At 38.7% G+C, this 16,477-nt stretch overlaps 1 protein-coding gene across 1 annotated transcript in view; it reads left to right on the top strand.

Annotated features, from left to right (window-relative positions):
- The first annotated feature begins 16,177 nt into the window (after positions 1 to 16,177).
- Positions 16,178 to 16,477, top strand: part of NIPBL (NIPBL cohesin loading factor) — a 147,826-nt gene continuing 147,526 nt past the window's right edge. The window contains exon 1 of the mRNA XM_042875527.1: positions 16,178 to 16,273. The gene's annotated coding sequence lies outside the window, so the exon portion shown is untranslated. The remainder of the gene's footprint in view (positions 16,274 to 16,477) is intronic.

Here is a 16,477-nt window from a genome sequence, read left to right as displayed (position 1 = left end):
AGTTTAGAAATTCTACTAAATGTATGCACAGTCTTAAAGAAATGTCTGCATAGAGTTGTTGTTTTTGTTATTGTTGTTGTTGTTTTCCTTGCACTAAAGCAGATATAATGATAATTATAACAGTGGTAAGTACAGTGTAGGCAGGATGCAGGTATAATCACCTGGTCCCACTCAGGGCAATAATATTAAAGAAAAATGCTTATAAATTTCCCTTGAAAGACATACCTTAAAGATAATTACCTTTGTTGTGAAGAGGACATTTTTGCAGTCATAAAAGATATGGTAGAATGTAACGACAGATAAATAAGATACTCTCAAGGAAATCAAAGGGAAGGCTCAAAGTGCTAAGGCTCAGACAGATTGTCTTGGCATCTGATGTAAATATTCATACTAATAACAAAATCAGCCATACAGGAAAACATCTTCCCTCCTAAAATGTCTCCCCTCCTGTCTATTTCTAATAGCAACAACTTGTACTGGAACATTTTCAACATACGCTTATGTTTAAAACAAACAAAGAAAGAAACAAAACAAAACAAAACAAAAAAAACAACAAGATGCTGATAAACAAAATAGCAAAGCTCAATTTAAAACTTTCAATGCAGTCAGAGAAGCTACTGTTTGATTAAAACCCACTCTGAGCAATTGATTTTTTCTCTCTGTAAAAATATCTAACTTATCACTGATTAATAAACCTTTTAAAATCTGGTTAACAGTAACTATAGAAATCTATACAAGCTCTGTGATCTGTAGAAAACATTAGTTAAAGTTTAACAGCATTTTTGTGTTTATATCTAATACTTGAGTGAGAAATCCACTGATTTTCAGACACCAGTATATTAAAAATTGAAGTCTTCTATGCAGCATTTTCAGATCTTTTTTAATTTTTTCTGTAGGCAAGATAATGAAATCTCTAGTAATATGAGATCTATGAAAATGAAAGTCGTGCAGGCAGTCTAATTCTAAGTGATTGCAATACTATAAAAATACAAATTTGATGTTTACTTTTCTTTAGTTTCTTTAGTCTCTACTTTTAATATTTGAAGTTGTTCAACATTTTGAAATCGGTTGGCTATTACAAAGATGTTAAAACATTTAGCTCTTTCTCCAACTAATTTGTAAATTTAGTATCTACTTTTCTCTAACAATATTATAAATAAAATTATTATTTAAACTGTGATGTGATAGTATAAGTATTAGCTATTCATGAAGCCTTAAGAAATATGAAGGAAATTAATGTTCTTCTTCTGTGGTTGGCAGGATTCAGATTTTCTTTTCAATCAAAGAGGGAATGAATCCTGACCCCCCCATTTTAGAGACGCTGAACTACTTCTGAGAAGGTTCTCAACCGTTCTTGCAATCATATTTGTTTTTTTTAGAAAATACTGTGAATGATATCCAGGTGTCAGAGAGGAACACTTAAAAAATGCTTTTTTTACTATGATAGTTTCAATGTCAGATTGCATTTAGTGTTTTTTCCTCTATTTAGTTGATTTACTTAGATGTGAGAAGGTCCTTCTGTGCCTCACCCCTCCCCTCCAGAAAACCCCCCCTAAACTTTCCATTCTCATCTTACAGTTCAATGTTTTAATCTACCCTATTTTATACTTCCCTGAGAGTAGGCTGCAACTCGGATTACCCTCACCCTTTTAGATGCACCAAGCCTGACAATAAGCACTTAAATAACATGCAGAGAATGAGGAAGTAGGAAAACTAGTGGGGAGGGAGAGCTGTGAAGTAAACCTTTTGTATGCAATCCACACTTTCAAACCTTTAAAGTGAATGAGTTTTTAAGCCTTCTACATTGAAGAGAAAGATGTTCCACATGTAAGAAGTGTAAGGTTTTGAATCATTACCAGTTATTTTCAGTATATATTGTTACTTTTGTACAACTATGTAACCCCCAGTGGCCTAGTGATATACCTTGTATTTCTTGTCACAAACCCCTGTTCTTCTAAATGTGTTCACAGCTTCAGTTTCTGCTTCAGTCTTTGTGTATTGAAGTCCCTGAAACTCAAGTAGTTCCAGCCACTATTCTTTCCAATTACCACTGAAGCCTTTCACAGTCATTCGTGCTATATGATGGCTATGTATGGAAAGAAATCATTCTTCTCAGTTAGACAAAAGGTGTTGACTGAGGCAGCTCAGAACGTCACATTTCTAAAACAGCTTTCTAGATAATTTTCTAAAATAATTTTCCAAAATATTCTTCCTATTTGTTGTTATAATTTTTGCTCATTAGTATCACCAAGTATATTTACATGTGAATAATTCAGACTCAAACTCTCCTAAGTTCAGCTTTCTTCCTAATCATACCATACACTGCGCTGTCTACGAAACAGGAGAAAAACTCTGTTGAAGAATATTTTTAATTGCTCACATATGTCTAAAAGACTATGAAAGAGGAATGTATTGCTTTCTTCTAGCTCGTAGGAAACCAAGCCGCTGTCCTTCAAGAGTGGGAGCCAGAGCTTTTCCAACATCACCATCTAGTGGGAAGGAAACATGAATCATTGAGAACAGAGCAGTGGCTGTGGACCAGCAGTCAGGGTGGCTGCTTTCTGTTGATTCTGCTCCTGTGAATAGCATTGAATGCAAACATGATTATTTTAGGAAAATCAAACAATTGGATATAATTTTCTCAAACCCTGAAAAAAAAGACAAACACTGTGGAAAAACACGTTCTTACAGAAAAAATAAATAAATAAATAAATAAATAAAAAATCAAAAAACCTCTTATTACAACTGTAAAACAATAGCCCTATCAAAGTAATGAAAGGGGGGGAAATGATTTGCAGGATAAATTTTACATCAAATAGAGCTAAAATTTAAAAGTTTTACTGATACTTTCAGGGACATTAAAGGGATGTGGTAATTTAGAAAAATTTACTGTGGCTAGGGTATTTTCAGGTATTTTCCAGACCAGAACTGAACTACTAAAGCATGTTATTTCTTCCTTGGCTCTTAATAAGGTAGACTTCTATCCTCTTGTAGACATATGTATTTCCATATCTAAATAAATTTCTTATTTATGCAAATATAGTTCTAATACTGGATTTCTTGATGTGAGAACAAGACAGAAGCTGACAGATAGTGTGAGGGACATTTGGTTTTAAGCACTGGTATAGAGACCCTGAAATAGCTATCCCTGAAATAGCAATAAAAAAGACATCAAGTTGCCTGCTACAGGGAATTTATGTCTGTTCTTTTCAGACTGAATCCAGAAAAAGAAAGAAAAATAGACTATGGATCACAACATCTGTGAGGCTGTAATAGGAGAGAGAAGACGTCCTCTCTGGAGTCCCACTGGGGGGGGGAGGGAGATTGGGAGTGCAACAGAATTGGCCATAACTTCACAACCTCAGGAGTTTCCAGTGCTCCTAAGTCTTCTTCATATGGAAAGGAAAAGGCCAAAATTTGACTGAACAGACACAAACAATGAAATTGTGAGTGAATACAACACTCTTGATTGCACTTTTTAAAGAAACTTGCACAGGTTTTCTAAGCAAAAGCAGACATTTCTCATATGCACTGCATTAATCAAAGTCTTGCAATTTATTGAAGTTATTCAGCAAAATTGTTTCCTTCTTTTTTTTTTACTATTAAGGGCTGTGGTTGCTGTTGTGTACCATGTGTGCTTTCTAGATTAGAATACTAGGCCAAATAGTAAAATATAAACCAAATGTGCAAAGTAAAAAAAGCTGTAGTAAATTTAAATATTCTAATGCTTAGTTTGTTATAGGAAATAAGATGAAGTATTCATGAAGTGTCAGACAGCAGTACAAGTAACTAACCCTGCTCGGCCTTATGCACTCTGGGAGCTGCAATATATAGTTTCACTGATATAGCTCTGGAAACTTCTGGAAAAAGTTCTCCCATAGAGTGTCGGAGACATGGACTTGCAGAAGTTCCTTTACCAGAACCTCTTTTTGCATGTTCACCACTGCCAAGACGTGCCTAATAAACTTAATAACCTGGAGTAAATGTAAAATTTTCTTTTTCACTTACTTCAAGCTATGTGCCTTTTTTTTTTTTTTTTTTTTTTTTTTTTTTTTTTTTTTCTTTTTCATAAAAAACAGTATGATTGAGAATAGTATCATGTAGGAATTAGGTAATGAAATGGAAAATAGAGTTTCTATTGAAGAAACTCTGATCCAGAAAAAAAAGATGTCAGAGAAGGAAAATAGCAAGAGTGAAACACTGAATTGCAGTCATTAAAATCAGGGAAAATACAAGAGAGAGACGGTGCTCAGGCCCCTAGAGGAGAGGCTGAGGAGTGGAGATGGGGCTTCTAGTGTTGAATATAGCCAAGAAACTGAAGAGACTGAGGGCAGGAAAGGAGTCAATAGGTTTTTCAGATGCTTTATTTGGTATAGCTGAAGCTTTTTGAAGAATTGAATTGACTCTTGAAGTTGAGGGGAAGCAGAAATAGAGAAATGGAAAAATCGCTGAAGAAACAGAAATCTGATATAAGCGACCTCTCACAATGCATTACTTTAAAATGTAAGTGTGTTTAGTATAATTTTTTGTAATTCCTCAGAAATGGTCATTGCAAAAGACAATATAAAAATCTGCACCACCTTACCATGGACATTCAGCTGCTTAAATTGAGAACTGCAGCACAGGTCCCAGGCTGGGACATCTCCACTTCTCCAGCTATGTATCAAGAGGCAAAATGTTTCTAGAAGATGAGTGGGTGAGCCCACCTGAGAGGAGTCTTTCATGTGTCCTCTGGTGAGGGGAATCACTAAGGGTGAAAGGTGGACACCAAGTAGAGTCTATGGAAATTTACCCCACAACATGTGAAAAAAAAAAAATTAAAAATCTGCCTAGCCACCCAGTATTTAAACATCGCTGCTTATTTCTGCAAAAGCTTGTGAGAAGAAAACGCAGCGAGTGTCTTTATCTGGTGGCATTCAAGTCCATCTGAAGAGCGCGCAGTCACCTTCCGCACTGCACCCTGTCCACGGGACAGGGCTCTTACAACCTCTCTGAGGCGCTGAAGTATGACAGAGGCAAGACTCGGACTATTTCTTTGGAAGAATTAAACCTTCACACAAGGCGGTTGATTTGGCAAAGAAGGAGTTAAGGTGCAGCGTCGGCGCGGAGGAACCCATCGGGCTGTTCCATTACCCGCGCAGGGGAGGATCCTGCTTCCACATTCTTTGTTATTTACTGTAAAATTCACCGTAAAATTTCAGTAGAAGAGGGGAAAATGGGCAATATAAATCACGAGGAGGAGATCTGTGAACTAAAACCTGTGACACTGAAGTGAAATTCTCAGGGCTCCTCTCTGCTCTCCAGTGCGTCGGCACGTCCCGCTCCGCCGCCGCGCCGTGTCGCAGCCCGGTTTGAGGGAGGCGGCGCGGCGGTACTCGGTAGCGTGTTTGGGGCTGGCAGGGCGTTTTAGCTTTTAGATCGGCTTTGATGTCTTCCTCCAGCATCGACAGAGCTTCCCTCCTTACCCGCTTCTCGTAACCGGCCCGGTTACCTGAGTGGCACCCGGAGGAGAGGAGAAAGGGAGGGCAGGGGTGCGGTGGTGGGAGCGGGGCTTGAAGTGACAAAAGGGCGGCAGCGGCCACCACGGGGCAGCCCGGGGTGCCTCTCTGCCAGCAGCCTCGCGGCTTTCTGTGGTGAAAATGCGGTAACGTGGTGTATTGAGCCGCCAGCTGTTCAGCGGCAGCAGTGTAACCAACAGGCTGGGCTTTGTGGAGTCCTGAAACTGAATGGGAGTCACCAGACCGGCTGCCGCTCCGAGCGGCGGGAGCCGCCGCGCATTGCCAGCCGCCGCGGGCAGCGCCCCAGCCGTGCTCTGCGCCGGGCATCCTGCGCGCGGGCAAGCACATGCAGAGTGGGTTAGAAAGGCTGGTGGTGTGCTTTGGGGTCTGTTTGAAACGCCAGCCTGTACACGAAATGCTTCTCACTTCTAAGCGGTTTTACCGTGGAGCTTTTGATTCGGAGGGCCATAATAAGAATTTCTCAAGAAAGTAAGGAACCGTGTCATTTGATCTGCGCATAAATAGAAAGGAGGGCTCTTAAAATGGTCGTGAAGCTGCTGTAAGAGTAGCTATTAGTGATAAACGTGAGAGTTTCCGTCATACGGAAAGCGATTCTGTAAGACCATGGGGATGTGCACTGCTTCCCAGGCAGCTACAAAATGCCGAGACCACTTCCTCTGAGAATCTCTGAAACTTAAAAGTGAATCAAAACCACACAGAATAAACAAACTGGGAGCCTAGAATTAGATGAATGGGAGGGATCTACTCTTTGAGAAGCACCTCCTCCTTCCCCCTGACTTTTCTTTTTTTAGCTTGATTTTATTTTCTCTGCATAGTTACATGGTTAACAAGAGTACGTCTTGTCTATCCAGTTTTATGTGCCAGCTGAGTAGTGTAAGCAGTAATGCCATCGTAACATGCTAAGTGCATGGAGTCCACATACAAGGGATTAGAGTGCATTATAACTGTAACGGCGGTCCCTTTGGGGCATAACAGCAAAGCAGCACGGGGAAGTCTGCATTAATCATTGTTCTTGCTCTGTTTGCTTTTATGGATAAGTGGATTTCAGTCTGCTACACTGGCAATTCAGAACCTTTCTTGAGCTCTTAATTAACACGCAACCAAGAATAGAATTTAATTAAGAAAAAGGCTGCAGTATATTTTTGTAATCAAAGTCAAGTGTATATACTGAAGAAAAGGTATTAGATTAATTGTACAGTAACCTTTTCCTTGGCACATATTGAGCTGCAAGAACCCAGCCTTTAAATCTTTGCCAATGAGAAGAAAACATTCCTAAAACCAGGAACCAGCTATTATTCTATAGCTACCTAGGAATGTAATTTTATTTCTATTACCAGATTATTACTGCTCTGTAACTTCCCTTAAATTACATGTGAAATTTTCTATTTCAGGCATTTTGGCATCAGTATGTAGCATTTTCAGTGACATTTTGGGGAACTGGACAAATTATATCTATTACACGTGAAGAGCCCCATCCATACAGAAGTCTCACGTAGACATCTCTGAACTGCTTTTAGAAGAGGGCAAAACTGGTAGAGGCCTGGTAAGAAAAACCTTCATTTAAATGTACACATTTGTTATTAGTTCTGGGAGGGAAGATTATTAAATAAGAACTGAGAAACACACACACATACACAAGAAAAAATATAAGTAACTGCTAAGGATAATTGGATTGTTAGGTCTTGAATGTTTGATGAATTTTGCAGTTTTATACTAAATTCACATTCTAGAAGTTCATCATTACTTCCAATAATGAAACAAAAGCCTTAGGGGTAGACCATAAAATGCTTATATGGCACATCTCCTTTAACTCATATTATGTTCTTGGGTTAATTATCAACAATATAGGAATAGGGTTTCTTATCTTTTCAAGTTCTACTTGGTATAAATGAGAAGATTTAGGAAATAAAGTGACCAAAATTATCCTGTATGTCTCTATTTAATATGCCTCTAGTCTGTACAATCAACTCGAGTACTTCTGAAGATTCCATAGAAACACAGGTGTTTCCGTAGTATAAGTAACATGTTAAGATCATCACAGAAAACTGTAAACATAGCACAACATTTACATTTTAAATAAAAAAAAAGTGAAACATTTACACTGAGTAATTTAAATGAGGATTCTGTAACTTAAAGGTGTGAAAAAAATTGTAAATAGAAAGACCATATTTTTAAATACACATTCGTATCAATTTTTCTGATTGTTTTCATGTAAGTACTTTTTATGCTATGCTATACTTTAAATATTATTTTTCTAATGTAAGTTTTACATTTAATCTCTTTACAAAAGATTATCCCTTATTTAACTGATATGTTAATCCAAACATTATTTTAACATATTATTTTCTGTATAAAATCTGCAAGGCAAAATGGAATCAAAGTGGCATATCCACCGAAATGAACTCAAAGGGTACACTATTCTTTTGTCTGTATCGGTACTTAACTAGACCACAAACATAACTAGCAGAACAAGTAAAAGCAGTAAGATGATTACTTACAGAAAAAAAATAATCTGTCTTAAGCCAGTGGATTCTCTAAGAGAAATAAGGAGCAATCTAGATTTTGGATTATTTTTTGCAAATGAAAAAAGTTGAAATAGAGAAAGAAGGTGAATAAAGGCTTTTATATGTTGCCTCTGTTCTTGGGAGCTAGAGAGAGAAAACACTCTAATACGTTTGGGATAATACAGTCTGATGGCAAGGAAAAGATAAGCATCATGTAAGGAAATACAGGAGAAACCAGCACTTTGACCAGAAGAGAATGGTCACTGGAGTATCCTGAAGTAAAGCAAAGGATTGACTTCATTCTGGAAACGAAGGGAAGCAGTTACTGAACCACAGAAAGGAATTAGTAACTTCAGGAAAATATCTAGTGGATGAAAATACAGCAAGTTTTTTTTATGGGGCATGTGCATATATTTTCTTGTTGGGAAAATTCTTATTTTGAATGCTGACAGGCTACTATAATTTATGGATCTATTTAGAAGTCAGCTGTGATTAAAGCTGGAAGTCTGTTGGTACAGTCTTTGATTAGTTGATTGTCAGATGAAATATATGGTGGCATCAGATATTTTGCTGCATACTGTTTACACAGATTGTACCTATGCTCCTGTCCTCAAGAACTGATGGAGAATTTTTCTCAAAATCTCAAGTTGTTTTTGGTTGACAGTCATCTTGAATCTCTCTCCATTTACTCAGAGCTACACTCTTGGTGTTTGATCATGGTGTAAGGTTCTGTGTCTGAATCTGTTTTACATCTTTTTTTCTCACATGTGCATATCCTCAAATTAATATTCAACAAAACATGCCACCTGTACATGTCCTTATTCTGTATGGTGACAGATACCCATGTTTTGGTGGAGGCTATTCTTGTTTGTGAAAGTTTAACTGCTTCTAATACTGATTTTAAAAAGCACTGTCTGTGACCATTAGCTGTAATATGTTTTATCTAATAATAGTATTAGGATAACAAGTATCTTAATGGATTAAAGTCTATATGGAAATACCCAAGCAAAAGGATATATTTTACAGCCCCTTAGAATGGCCAGATTGTCTTTTTTATATGAGTACACTACTTACACGGGATTGCTACTTACACAAAATCTTTATGAGGAATTCAGCTGAGGAAGTAGACAAGTTTTCAAAATGTTCAATAGTAACTTAAAACTATAAATTAACATAATTAACAATGCTGTACATACTGATGCTCTTTCACTGTAGTTAAGATTTGTAAACAATTTCCACTTATCTGTAGCCTTTAAGATAACCACACATGCTCATCTTCTTATTTCTTGTAACATGTATCTCTTATGCCAAGATTTTCTATTCTGTTCTTACCTACAAGGATATGAATGATGTTTAGGAAACTTAAAGGAAGTCTTGTAGATATTTTAAAGCAGTGGGAGGACAAAAGCAAAATTATTTACATTGAAAATTGGAATTTAAGTACATCCTTATGCAAAAAAAGTGTATTTTTTTCCATAACTAGATTATTGTTACTAGATTTTTAAGCTATGTGTATTTGAAATTTTCATGTTAACCATTTCTAAAAAATACATTCTTCACACAGTTTTCTTTTTTTTTTTTTTTTTTTTTTTTTTTTTTTTTTTTTTTTTTTTTTTTCCTGCAGCAGAGTTGCATCACTTAGGCAGAGGCATTTATTGTAGGTAAAAGTCTAGGCAGCTTGTCCAAGTCATTAATTCAGCTTTCAGGACCATCTATAAAAAATTGAAACAAACACTAAACAAAGGCTTTCCGCTTTAGAATATACAATGTTGGAAGTCTGCAAGAAATTAAATCTGTGACAAACTAATACTGCTTTCTGGGCCACTAATGGAGCACCCACATGTCTTTTGAAGTGGTGACAGAGCAGATGAACCAATGTTTGTCCCTGTGGCTACACTGGGAATCAAGTTGCTTGTATATGTCCAGTTACAAAATTGAGTCATCTTTTTTTCTTTCTTTTTTTTTTCTTTTTTTTTTTTCCTGTCTTGAAAAAAAAAATTTATAAGAGGAATAGTCAAAATTCAGAAAATACCCAGTGATGCTTTATTTATCTGTATTCCTTTTCTGTGTTTCACTTAAAAACAACAATTACATTTTATAAGTTATTTTTTATTTCAAATTGATGTTAACATCCACAATTTAAAGAAATGCAGAAATTCTTTTACTTTATTGCACAGTTTGTGCTTTCTCCTTCCATTTTGTGATATCCCTTACTAAAAGGTGCAAGATATCTGAAAAAGGGATGTGCTTCAGCTTAGAAGGCTTTTTAGCCACCATACAGGACTGTTTAAGACATCTTTGCATGAAATAGTATCTAACATGATTGTCAAATTCCAATCAACTTTCCTTTACGACGTTTTGCTGATAAAACATTGGATGATTGTTTCAATTAGGAATTAATTGGAAATATGAAGGTGATTTATCGATAGGTGAGGGACCACAGTTACTTGCCTGTATTCAGGTTCGTCACTCCAAAGAGACTGCATTAGCTCTGTCTCTAAAATGTTATGTAAATGAAACTGCCACAAAATATTCAGAAACTCTGGAAATAATTTGTCTAAAAATTGTATGTTAGTGTTTGAACAGACTTTGGCACAGGCTAAAAGCATACTAGCTTCCCAGCACTCTCCCAGACAATTCTTGCCACAAATTGGAAGTTTGTGTGAGTCAGGAACCATCACCAATGGGCAGTAGATTCATGTGACTATATTATTTTGAATCATTAGGAGTTTAATAATGTAGGCATGAGACATTATGCAGTTAGTAGCCTTAATACCAGACAACAGTCCCAGGCATGTTTAACCTATTAGTTTATGTGTATCCATTGAATGCGTTGGCTGAGATTGTTAGCGCTTCACTATCTGAGGAATAGAAATTTCTCCATTGTTTTGAAGGAGCAGCTCATAGAGGCCTAAGCCCAAGAGCTTTTTTAGAATATGTGATTTAGATAATAATCTCTTTTAAATCTTCTTTTTACTGGCAAGTTCATTAAAAAGGGAGTGGTAAGGCATTTTAAGCATGATATGATGTTCTCACATTTCTTTAATCCATGCAAGTGTGGCTTTCAGCTTGTGCTGAGCACAACAGACCTTTAGGCCAATTTTTAAATACCGTCCTTTGCAAGAGGATGAATGTCCACATTCAGTTGCTGGTCATGAAGCTATATTGGCTCACCTTTAAATCTTTTTTTTTTTTTTTTAAAAAAAAAAAAAAAAGCTTGCTTGAGTGTTTTTATTTTTTTCTCTAAAAGTACTTCATATTTGCCTTCACTGAATCTGCAAATAATTTTAAAGAAGTTCTAGGAAGTTCGGGAGGTTATAGTAGGAATGGTACCTTCTTCCTTTCTGAAGTTTATGTATGGTGATGTGTATCCAGAGGAAAGTACCAAAGGAACCTCTTTCTCCAGGTTTCAGATTTCTTACAACGACAACGTACAGTAACTAACCATCTTTAAAAAATCAGCTTTTGTTTGTTCTTATAACCTTTATACAGCAATTCTGGGATAGAAAACTAATTTAGCAGAGTTATCCATCACTGATCTCCATTACTATTTTATTGTATCTTTTATTCTTACATTTTGTAGTCTAAATTACATATTATCCACTATCCATATTTAATAATAACTAAATTATTCAGAATCTCAAGTGCTTTGAACAATCAGAAACTGACCATAACGTTCAAATGAAAATACTAGGGTTACATCTTCTATGCTTTTCCTTCAAAGAGAACTATTTTTTAGCAGGTATGTTTCAAAATGTATGCCATAAGATTCATATCCGATCCCTATACAGTCTAAAGCACATTAATATAGTACAGACTGTGCAATTTTTTAACTCAGAAAAAAAAAGTGGTAATATTACTTCATGTCATGACACTCTTGTTAACAATTTATGCTAGATATTTGGAGTGAGGGTAAGAAATGGTTATCTCTGTCTGGCTTGCCAAAGGGGGGGAGGGGGGGGAGGGGGGGGAAGCAAAAAAAAAGCAGTGACCATTTAGTAAACTTGCAGCAACTAATTGTGTGAAGATTTTACACCTTAGTCTACATGCTTGCTTTTTATCTTACCTGTATCACTGAAGTCATTATCTGACATTCAGACTGCTTACTTTTGAAGATGAATATTCCCCAGTGAATAAATTAAGTGCTAACATTATTTGCTCCTGTGAACTAAAGTTAATGCAAAGAATGTAACTTTGTGTTACTTCACATGCTGCATTTGTAGTTACATTAATCCCACTCAGTGTTGTAGTACAGTCTTAATAGCATTTTTCCAAAAATTTGAGTACTTGAGTTTAGGATGACAGCAAACATATTCATATAATTCATATAATGAGTTAACAACATTAGGAGGGAAAGTTTCTTTCAACTACCTGAGAAATTCAGTCATAGAATCACGGAGGCATGGAATGGCTAGTTTGAAAGAACCCCCTAGTTCCAACCTCCTTGCCATAAGCAGGGACACCTTTCACTAGATCAGGTTGTTCAAGGCCACTTATTAAAAAACAACAAAACAAGAACAACAATAAAAACTTTAATTAAAAAAAAAAAAAAAATTCTGCACAGAAATACATACTATTTGCAAATTACTAACAACATAATAATATTTGTGCATTCCATTAATTACTTAAAATGGCATGCAGCTGTATGTTAACTAGCCTGTAAAGAAAGCATAATGTGGAGAAGTACAATACGCTTTTCATTCATTCTAGAGAAAAATAAATTAAATGTCAACAAGCGATTGTTAAGAAAACATTGGTTCTAGGTGTGTTTTTACTGTCTATAATTTATGAAGCTGAATAGAAACATGTAGCTGTCAGGAACATTTACATCAAATGAAGAGAGAAGAGTCCTTTCCCTGTTTTAAACAGTGTACATGCACATAATGGTAATGGCCTTGCAAGCAGAAAGCTGTAAAAAGCAGCAAGAATGGTACGTATTTTGGTGGAAAGTGTTTGAGAATTCCTGCCTTTTAAAGTTACATTAAAATTACTGAATAATATGTTCTCTTTAAAGAACAAGAAATGAGTCTCAGAATAACTGGCTGTGCAAATACTTCATATTTATGGGAGCCCAATCATTTGTTTAGAGAAAAAAATAAAACACGTTCTCTCTTGACTTCAAAGGGAGCAGATTAGGTGGTAGCTGTACCCTGAAATTTGCAGTTCATTTTCACAACTATATAGGTGTGGACTTCTCACAGGAATTTGAAGAGCCTTGCCCTGCTCTACACTGCCACCAGCTTTGTTTAGTGAAGTGTACATTCCTTAATGTGCCACAGTCACGGTTGTGTGACTGCAGAACTCCTCCCATACCGATTAGGACTACCTCCACCCCATGACTAAGGCCTGGAGCTGAAATAAGGCTTGAAGTATCTTTTGCTATGCTTTCTGATAATATTTGGAAGTACTTGTTTTTATCCCATTTTGTGTCCATTTCACTAAAAAGAGATATAACTCATATGTACTAAAATATTTTTAGGAACTAGTGAGCTTTCATTAAACAATAATTTGTTGTGAGTAGACCTGTGAAGACAAAAGGGATACAGGAATCCTTGTCTGAATGCAGCTGAAGAATCGTTTTAAAAAGTGAACTACAGTAACGTCTAATAGACTAGGACATATTTAACAGTTTCATTCCTTAAGGAAAAAAATTTACTCACATGTGTTACAATAACACTTTCTAAAACAAATAATAAATTAGTTGGTTTCTTGTGCAGGTAGTAACGTAATAGTGTTTAAACAAAACAGGTGCTTCCAAAAATTCCTTTATTTAAAAAGGATCATAAAAGCCTAAAGTATTACTAGTGATGTTCTCACTGGAAAATTCTGGCAGAAGCAGAATAGTCAAGTAGGAGTGTCTTACATGACGTTTCTACTGCCTAAAACACATTTGATATGGAAGACACTTGGCATTTGAAAACAATGAGTATTTACGTTTTATTTATATAGTAAATCAATTAAGAAAAAAATCATTTTATGAATTAATAAAATCACAGAAACAGCCCAACAACATGAATTATTTAAGTAAGTTGGAAGTAGACTGGAATAACATTCCTGCAGCCTTGTCCTTTCAGAATCAAATTTTCTTTTGAACTCAGAGGTAAATTGACGTAATGCACATATGCTGCCTTGAAATAGGCAATTTTAAAATTCAGTTTTAATTCACAGAAAAAAAAAAAAAAGAGAGATAATTCCCCCCTTATCTTGCAGACTTGCACTGTATTAAATAAAGCATGAAGATTTATGAACGTGCTTCATCTGCTACACTAATTATTTGAAATGGATAATTTGAAATTATAAATGCCTAAACAGTTGTAGGGTTGGGGCCTTTTAAACTGACATATAACAAAGGCACGCAATACATTTCTTTCAGAATCTGGTTTACTTTGTTTCCTTTAAGCCCATTAGATAGAAGTACTGAATTACGGTGTTCTCCAGTGCCGTCTTCACTTGTGTACTTTCAAACAAATACACTTGTAAAGCAAACTTTGATTAATCCAATATAGTGAATGTAACAGTTAAGCTTGAGAGCCAGGCTTGAAATCTGCCTTAAATATAGAGCATTGCTCAGGAAATTGTTAAGTCTTGGAGAGATTCAAGTAGCTTGGTGTAAGATATTATATCTTTGTGCAAATAATATCCATCCAGAATTGAAAGGGTGTGTTTGTATGTCACAGGACTTTCACATCTTGCTGTGTCCAAGTGTATGGCTGAATCCTGCATTCCATAGATGAGCAAGAATAGAGAAGGATTTTTGTCCAAGTACTGAGAAGTTCATAAAAGAAGTGAGTATGAAAAAAATACGGTGGATTCATTAGACGTAAGTGCTTCTATTATTCTGTGAATGTTTACTCAGTGTTACCTGTGTAGAGAAAAAGTCTCTCAGAGGAGGATACATTCCAAGCCTGTCCTTTGCAAACCCCGTTAAAATATCTCCAGTAAACCTGGAGGAGGGTGGGGAGCAACACCTTCCAGCGAAAGACCCTTCACCTTAACATCTGTAGTTGTCCCCACGCTCGTCTAAAATCGTTGTTTACAAAGCCACTCCGTTTCGCGAAGTCCGCCTGGAAATCCGTGGCCCCGGCGACGCTTTCGGCATTCGGTGTTTCAGTTCCTGCGACACAGTCTCTTTACGAACGCCGAGTCAGGGTAACAGTAACTCCATCGGTGTCCAGGTCTGCCGCGTCCCGCCCTGGGGCAGGGGGAGCTGCCGCCTCGCGGGCTCCTCGCACGGCTCCTTTCTACGTCTGCCTCCTGCGAGTTGGCATTTTGCGGTCACTTGCAGTCCTCCCCACCATCCGTAAGGAAAGCGAAAAAGAAACCCAAAACATGTGTATGTACATTATTATTAATATTATTTTCAACCGCCACTTCTTCGCAAATCGCTGGGTGCCTTCCTCTCAGCGCAGGCCTGAGCGCGAACTCCGGGTTCGTACCGCACACCGGCAGGGAAAGGAAAAGGAAACGAAGAGCCCCGGCGGCGGGCAGAGGGCTGGGGAAGGGGAGAGCCACGCACGCGGACGGCCGCGCCCGCCACCAGGCGCTGTTCGGCGGCTCTGGCAGGGAGCGGCGCGGAGCGGCGGCGGAAGCGGCGCCGGCTGAGCGAGCGGGCGAGGAGGCGGCGGCGAAGGGAAGGGGGAGGCTGTTGGTGTTTGGCGCCGGTGGAGGGAGTCATTCCTGCAGCTGCACTTCCGGTCGGCATTTTGTTCTGAGAGGGAGCGAGAGCGACGCGCACAGGATCCTTTCCCCCTCCTTCTCCTCCTCCTCCCCCCACCCCTCTGCTCGGTACCGGCTCGCCGTGCCTGGGCCGCCCCCTCCTCCGCCCTCCCGCGCTCGCTCACACGGAGGGAGCGGCGGCCCTTCGGCGGCTCTGTCCCCCCTCCGTCCCCCCCGCCCCCGACTTCCCCCCCCCCTCCCCCCCGCTCCCCCCGCTGTTCGGGCCGCGTCTCGGAACCGGTTCGGCCCGGCGCGGCCCGTGTCGATGTTGTGAAGCAGGCTCAGGGGGAAGGGATTCGTCCGTGCCGCTCACCCCCGGCTCTACATGTTCGCTGCACTGAGGAGGAGACGGAAGAGGAGCCAGCCCCCCTCCCGGCCCGGATTATTGTTGTTATATTATCTCCCCTCCTCCTCCTGCTCCGCGGCGGCGGCGGCGGCGGCCCAGCGGCGGCGGCGGCTCCTCTGAGGAGGGAGGGGGGCGGATTTTTCTCCCCCTCTCGGATTCTCGTTGGATTCAGACGCCGATTTGCTCAGGTAATCCCCCCTCCTTGTCTCCCCTTCCCCTCCCTGCCCTCTCCATCAGCCGGGCCGGGCCTCCGAGCCGGGGCGGCCCGGCGCTGCCGAGAGCGGAGGAGATTAGCTCTTATCCGGGGTCCGGGGGAGTAGGTGGCACAGGAGGTGTTTGTTTCGCGTCCCCCCCTTCTTGCTCGCTCGGGTTTGGCGGAGGAGATCGGCTCT

Source organism: Lagopus leucura, unplaced genomic scaffold, assembly GCF_019238085.1.
Source record: "Lagopus leucura isolate 7727_CA_CO unplaced genomic scaffold, USGS_WTPT01 Super-Scaffold_100014, whole genome shotgun sequence".
Lineage (NCBI taxonomy): Eukaryota > Metazoa > Chordata > Aves > Galliformes > Phasianidae > Lagopus > Lagopus leucura.
This window is presented reverse-complemented; position numbering and strand designations above follow the sequence as displayed.